This window comes from Desmodus rotundus, chromosome 9 (genome assembly GCF_022682495.2).
Source record: "Desmodus rotundus isolate HL8 chromosome 9, HLdesRot8A.1, whole genome shotgun sequence".
Classification (NCBI taxonomy): Eukaryota; Metazoa; Chordata; class Mammalia; order Chiroptera; family Phyllostomidae; genus Desmodus; species Desmodus rotundus.
In genome coordinates this window covers 89,188,365-89,195,668 of record NC_071395.1, presented here as the reverse complement: position 1 = coordinate 89,195,668, position 7,304 = coordinate 89,188,365, and the positions used below count along the sequence as shown (strand labels likewise).

The 7,304-nt window shown below is 43.0% G+C and overlaps 2 non-coding genes across 2 annotated transcripts; both read left to right on the top strand.

Annotated features, from left to right (window-relative positions):
- The first annotated feature begins 288 nt into the window (after positions 1-288).
- Positions 289-416, top strand: LOC112316627 (small nucleolar RNA SNORA33). The gene has a single exon (XR_002976027.2). It is a non-coding gene; the product is annotated as a small nucleolar RNA SNORA33 (small nucleolar RNA).
- Positions 417-4,375: 3,959 nt separating this feature from the next.
- TRNAR-CCG (transfer RNA arginine (anticodon CCG)) lies at positions 4,376-4,448 on the top strand. Its single transcript has one exon. It is a non-coding gene; the product is annotated as a tRNA-Arg (tRNA).
- The last annotated feature ends 2,856 nt before the right edge of the window (positions 4,449-7,304 follow it).

The following is a 7,304-nucleotide window of genomic DNA, read 5'->3' as shown; positions in this document are numbered from 1 at the left end:
GCCAGGGCTTATTGAGGCCTTTGAGAGTGAGACACCCTGTCTCTTCCACAGGACTGTGTGATGATGTGAGCCTGAGAATGGAGCCGCTCTGGAGAAGCAAACCGAGTGTGATCAGGTCTGAATAATCTTAGTATGTCAGTCATCCTTTCAAGTAAAAACTATGTTCCAGTGAAAACGCAGCTAGTTTAGCCTGCAACTCCAACATCACACAGATGTTTTCCTCCAGAGACCACCACTGTATTTTGTTATGCAGCAGTGATTTATGCCTATTTTCCATGTCACACAAAACATTAAGAAGACGTCTGCTTACCTGAATGTGTTTCTGCAGAAATTTAGAGAACACTAGCAATAGTAAAGCCATATTACAAGCCTTAAAAACATTGAGGTCATTAAGGTCCCTGAAAATGGCTGTAAGAAAAAAAAGTGTACTCAAGGGTCCAGGCTGAATACAATCAATAATTCTTATAGCATTGTCATTATTCATTAATTATTATTCACTAACAGTGTCTTAGATTTAATGGAAAGCATCTCCTGGATGGCTCAAGATCCACAGGTAGTAAAACAATGATACACAGACAAGATTTTAAAGATATACACCAAACCCTGGCTGGTGTGGATCAGTGGATTGAGTGCTGGCCTGCAAACCAAAGGGTCGCTGGTTCAATTCCCAGCTGGGGCACATGCCAGGGTTGTGGCTGGGCCCCTGGGTGGGGGCCTCATGAGAGGCAATCACACATTGGTATTTCTCTCCCTTTCTTTCTCCCTCCCTCCCCCTCTCTAAAAAATAAATAAATAAATAATAAAAAATACCTCCCCCCACCAAAATGTTAATAGTGCTTAACTCTAAGTGGTAGGATTATAATCAATTTCAATTTTTTTCATTTGGCTTATCCCTATTTTATACAGTTTTACAATGAGCAGGTATTATGTGTCCAAAAGGAAAATGAAATTGTGTAGTCTTTAAAACCACAAATGCAGCATCTTTACATGCAAGAAGCATAGGGATATTTATTGTGCAAAAAGCCAAAGAGTCTCTAAATCTTCATCCAAAACCTAGGTTTAAGATTTTAAAAATACCCACATTATTTTGTATTTAGAGACCTTGTTATATCCATTTCCCTTTATTTTTTAAATTTAAATGTTTTTAAAATTACACTTGACATACAGTATATTAGATTAGTTCCCAGAGCACATCCCAGTATTAGACATTACATTACTAAGTGATCATCCCAATAGACCTTGTACCCATCTGACACCACACCTAATTATTTAATTACTGACTATATTTCCTATTCTCTACTTTACATCCCGATAGGACTATTCTGTAATAATCAATGTGTACTTCTTAATCCCTTCTTCACCTTTTCACCCACCCCCCAAACCCCCCTTCCATCTGGCAACTGTCACAATGTTCTCTGTATCTATGCGTCTGTTTCTGTTCTGCTTGTTCATTTGTTTTTTAGATTCAATTGTTGATGTGTATTTATTGCCATTTTATTGTTCATATTTTTTATCTTTTTTCCCCTTCTTCTTCTTAAAGACACTTTAACATTGAACTCAGAACAGGGAGAAGAAGCCCCAGCAGAGACTAAAAGCTTGCTGAGTTGAAAAGACTAATTTCTCCTTTCATTTTAAACGATAGCTTTGCTGGGTAGAGTAATCTTAGTTACAGGTCCTTGCTTTTCATCGCTTTGAATAATTTTTGCCATTCCCTTCTGGTTTGCAAAGTTTCTGTTGAGAAATCAGCTGGCAGTCTATGGAAACTCCCTTATAAGTAACTAATTGCTTTTCTCTTGTTGCTAAAAGCAAGAGATTCTGTCTTTAACTTCTTGCATGTTAATTGTTTCTTGGTGTGGGCCTCTTTGGGTTTCAATTTCTTGCCTCTCTTCTCCTTCTGGCACCCTTATGATGTGAATGTTGGAAAGCTTGAAGTTGTCCCAGAGGCTCCTTACACTACCTTCATTTTTTTCTTTTCACTGTTCTGATTGGGTGTCTTTTGCTTCCTTATATTCCAAATCACTGATTTGATTTTCAGCTTCATCTATTCTGTTGATTCTCTATAAATTATTCTTTATTTGAGTTAATATAACCTTCATTTCTGACTGGTTATTTTTTATGATCTTCACGTCCTTTTTTATGCTGTTGAAGTTCTCTCTCAGCTCATTGAGCATCCTTGTAACCAGTGTTTTGAATTCTGCACCCAGTGGATTGCTTGCTTCCATTTTGTTTAGCTCTTTTTCTAGTTTTGTTCTGTTCTTTCATTTGGGCCATATTTCTTTGTCTCCTCATTTTGGCAGCCTCCCTGTGTTTGTTTCTATGAATTAAGTAGAGCTGCTACATCTACCAGGCTTGGTAGAGTGGCCTTATGTAGTAGGTGTTCTGTAAGGTCCAGTGGCACAGCCTCACTGATCGCACAAGCTGGGCACCGCAGGTGTGTCACCCCCACATGTGGGCTGTGTACACACACCCTCCTGTTGCAATTGAGCCTTGATTGCTGTTGGCAATCAATGGGAAGGATTTACCCCTAGGCTGATCTGTAAGGACTGGCTGTGACCACTGACCACAGTGGTAGACCAGCGGTGCAGAGGCCCACCCTACAAGGCAAGACTTACTTTGGCAGAGATGAGGTGTCCCCTGAGTCCATCCTTTTTATGTGACGTTTGTGTAGGTGCTTCAATGTTGTCTGAAGCTGTCCACCAGGGTGCTGGCTCAGGGGCCTCCCGGGAGGTACAGGCCAATGTCAACTGCTACCTGTGTTCTGCACAGGGCCACCTGGCACGAGCGACAAAGCATTCCACAGATGGCTGCTACTTATGCTGGGCTTGGAGGTGCCTAGGAGAGCTCAAGCTGTGAACCAAGGCTGGCTGCTTCTCATTCAGAGCCTTGAGCCATTTAGCCAGCTGTATGGGGCACACAGAGGCCAAATGCTGCTTGTTTAAGACATTTTAGGAGAGTCTGAAGCATGAGCCAAGACAGGCATTCCTATGGAAAAGCCACTAGAACCAGCTTGGGTTGAGCCCAAAAGTTGGGTGAGGCTGGTTCTCAGGGAATCACCTGGATGGTATCCAGGTTGATGGAGACTCAGATATGGAACCCACCTGCTGGCTCTGTTGGGGTGGAGGGGTTGTCTCAAAAAAGGAACAATGGCCTCTGCCAGCAATTTTGTCTGGCAGAAAGCTGCCCTTCCACCTCTGCCCCTAATGTCAGACAATTCATTCCTCCCCATACATCCCTGGTGCCTTTCCAGCTGCTGCCCCAGTGCTGGAGCTCAGAGGGATGAGATCAGAGGGATGGAGACTTACTCAGATGAGTAAGCCTGGGAGCAAGCCCTTTAAGATCTGCCTGGAACTCCAGAAGCCAAAATCCCCACTAGTTTTTATAGCCAGAAGTTACAGGGACTTCTCTTTCTGGCATTGGAACCCTGGGATGGGGGTGGAGTGCTTGGGATGGAGGGGCTGGGACACTTCTCTCCTCAGGGAGACCTCGGCAGCCAAAATGTTCCTCCCAATTTTTATCTGCCACACAGGTATGGGACCTGCCTGTTCCAGGTCTCCACCCCTCCTACCAGTCTCCATGTGGCTTGTTCTTTAAGTCCTTAGCTGAAGGATTTTCATTTTGCTAGATTTCAGGTGCTCTGAACGATGGTGCTGTAATTTAGTTGTAATCTTGACGTGGTTATGGGAGGATGCAAGTACCACATTTACCCACCTTGCCATCTTGACCAGAAGCCTCTACATTTTCCCTTTAATCCGGAAGAAAAGAGGACAGGGGGAGGAAAGTAGATGTAGATGAGTGGGGTAGAAGGGTGAAATTAAAGAAAAGCCTGTTTACACATAGTAGGTCATCAAATTAATGTGCCTTGAATAAAAGCAAGAAAGAAATAGAAGGAAGGGACTGTAAGGAATGGGAAGGTTGAAGTGGGGTGCAGGAGGACCGAACGCTCTGTGAATGGTTCTTAACGCCAGCGGCTGAGGACTGTCTAGAAGAGCTTTGTAAAATGCAGACGCCCCGCCCGCCTAGGTAAACAAAATTACAACGGAGAATCACAGGCAATGGAATTTTGTTTAAAGTTCCCCCACCGCGCGTAACGTGCAGCCGGGGCAGAAAATCTTCCAAAAAACCTAGCAGACGGAGATAGACTACCCACAAGCGAAGCTCGCAGTCCCAGAGAGCAGTTCGCCGAGAGCCTCGCGCAGGCGCACCAGTGTCGGACTGAAGTCCGGGCCAAAGGTGCAGAAGGGCGCAGGCGCACGCTGCCGCCCTTGGGGGCGGCTCCCAAAATAATCACCGACAGTCGCGAGCCGGAGGAACGTAGGGGCGGGGCACGATGATGACATCGCGTAAGAGGACGTTGTGAGAAACTCACTTCTGTGGTGACCCAGTGGCCTAATGGATAAGGCATCAGCCTCCGGAGCTGGGGATTGTGGGTTCGAGTCCCATCTGGGTCGTACACGATTCCATTTTGGTTTCGACCACCTGATCTCAAGGACGATTGTCTGCAAAAATTGATTGCCTGCAAAAATCGTCCTTGCAAATTAAGTGCACCTCCGCGTTTTGAAAACATTGCAAATGAGACTTTGCAAGTGAAAGCCAAGAACTGACCCAAAACTGGAGAATTTATCTAGCTTAACTTTTACTTTTAAAAGAAAAAAAAACGGCTGTAGACAGATGGTTTCATCTCTTCCTTTCGGTCTATGGGCCACACAAGCAAAACTTTCTCCCCGTCCGTATCCCAGAGGGTATGTGAGCAGATCCAACTGTGCTGGCTCCAAACATTTATTTCCAGTACTAAAGAGAGTTTATAGAAAAAGCAATTGTGCTGTTACAACACAGAAACATAATAAATATAATTTATGGTTTCTGTCTCTAAACTATTATGAACAATAAATTGTCGTTAAAATGTACGAGTTTGGGGGCCTGTCTGTGTGTCTGTGAATTTTATTTGCAAATTAGTGTGCTACAAGAAAATCAGAGTTGAAGCTTTTCAGATTGGTTCAGTTGACTAGCTTGAAAAGTTTAAACCCTTCTTGCAAAACTTGTACAAGAAAAATATCACTGAATTAACTCCTCTTGAAAAACTACTAAACAGTAAATTCAACATAGTATCCTGGATTTGAGCCTGATACAGAAAAAGGACATTAGTAGAAAAACTAGTGGAATCAGAACACAGTCTGGAGTTTAGTTACCAGTACTGTGCCGGTGTTGATGTGCTTGTTGTGACAAATGTACTTGGTAATGGAAGATGTTAACATCAAGGGCAGCTGGGTGAAGGGTATATGGGAATCCTCTGTTCGATCTTTGCAACTTTTTTGTAAATCTGAAATTATTGCAAAATCAAACACTTATTTAAAAAAAAAAAAACAAGTAAGCAACCAATGGAGAAAGTTAACTAATATCCTCAACTCCCTTTTTAAGATTAGGAATGTACAGCTGAAAATTTTAAACCATAACTCATTTAATGCCAGGAAATACATCAGAATTAATACTAAAATACAATCCGATAATATGAACATTCAGAATTATCACATTTTACAATTTACCACGTTGCCGTATTAAACATACAGTAAAGTTGCCATTTTTCTCTACTCCTCTTGGAAATCCCACAACAGCATCAAGAGGGGTGAGAAGCAGAACCACAAACACCGTCAATGAAACTCGGAAACACCTGAAAACTCCTCAAATAAAAGGAGGTAGAGGATGTTCTGGCCACAGATCTTAGGAAAGGCCAGCAGAGGGCGCTTCTCCAAGAGGAAAGTCGCACTCTGGAGGCAAAACAATAATCCCCTGTTTGCAAGAAGACTTCGTGTGTGGACAGCGCCTCCTCCTCGCAGGGAAAGAAAGACCCGTGCTCTGGGTGTGGATTTGCTCTCCTTGCTTACAGGGCTTCTGCTAGCACCACCACTCCGGGATTTAGACATTGGCAGACTGCACGTGTCCAGGAACCAAGAAGAGAAGGTGGCAGTGGTCCCTCCCACTATGAACCTAATGATTCACTGAAATACTTTTTTGCTTTCCTTGCCAGAGATCTGGGACTCAGTGCGTCCAGAGGTCTTAGAGCCCAAGGGAGAAATGTTTCAACTAATAAACACTATCATGGTTCCATTCATTGGAAGCTGAGGCAGCCCGTTGGCTGAGGGACTCCTAGTACCTCTGAATCAATAGACAGAGAAGGGGTCACTGTTATGAGCTTAATGCTTATATTACCCAAAAATGTATATGTTGAAGCCCTAACCCATTAGGAAGTGAGCCTTTGGGAGTAATTAAGTTTAGACGGGGTCATGAGGGTAAAGCCCCCATGGTGGGATTAATATTCTTATATTTCTTATATTAAGGGGGAGAGTCCAGAGGCAGGCGAGCTCGCTCTCTCTCTCTCTCTCCCTCTCCCTCTCCCTCTCCCTCTCTCTCCCTCTATCTCTACCTCTCTCTCTCCCCCTCTCCCTCTCCCTCTCCCTCTCCCTCTCTCTCCCTCTATCTCTACCTCTCTCTCTCCCCCATCTGAGCACATGTGAGGACAAAGCAAGAAGGCAGCCATCTGCGAACCAGGTAGAGAGTTCTCACCAGAACCTAACCATCCTGGCACTCTAATCTCAGACGTCCAGCCCTGGAAATACATGTCTGTTGTTCAAGCCGCCCAGCCTATGGTACTTTGTTATAGCAGCCCCAGCCAAGAGGGTGCCACAGATGTGATTGCCAAGGGAAAAATGGCTCTGCTACTCAATGGAGAAAGAGGGCAAAGTCTAGATACCTAGGGATTCACTAGGGGCACATCTTAGTGTGCCCTTGTCCCAGAGGCGTGGTTAGTGGGAATCCAGTGCAGCAACCAAGAAAGACAAAAGCACCAGGAACTCAGAGCCTACAGGAATAAAGTTTCAGATCTCCCTACCAGGCATACAGCTGAATAACTCTGGGCAAGTTACTTCACCTTTCCGTGCCTCAGTTTCTCATCTGAAAAATTAGGATTAAAAAAGTATCAATATATGTTCATATTTTGATGTAAAGATTTAATACTTGGAACAGTACTCATTAGGTGCCAGCTATTATTATAATCATTATTTCTGTTGACCATACATTTTTATTTCATTTCACTGTAACATTACATGAGGAACTACACAAATTAAGAAAGGAAAAATTTACCAATTTCCTTATGCTTTCTTAAAAAATAATTTATTGATCTACAAGTACATATTTATATTCAATGTTTAAAATTTAGAGTTAGAATTTTCTTTAAAATGCTCAAAATTAACTTATAAGTTTTTTTATTTTTCTTTTAATATTTTATTTATTATGCTATTACAGTTGTCCCA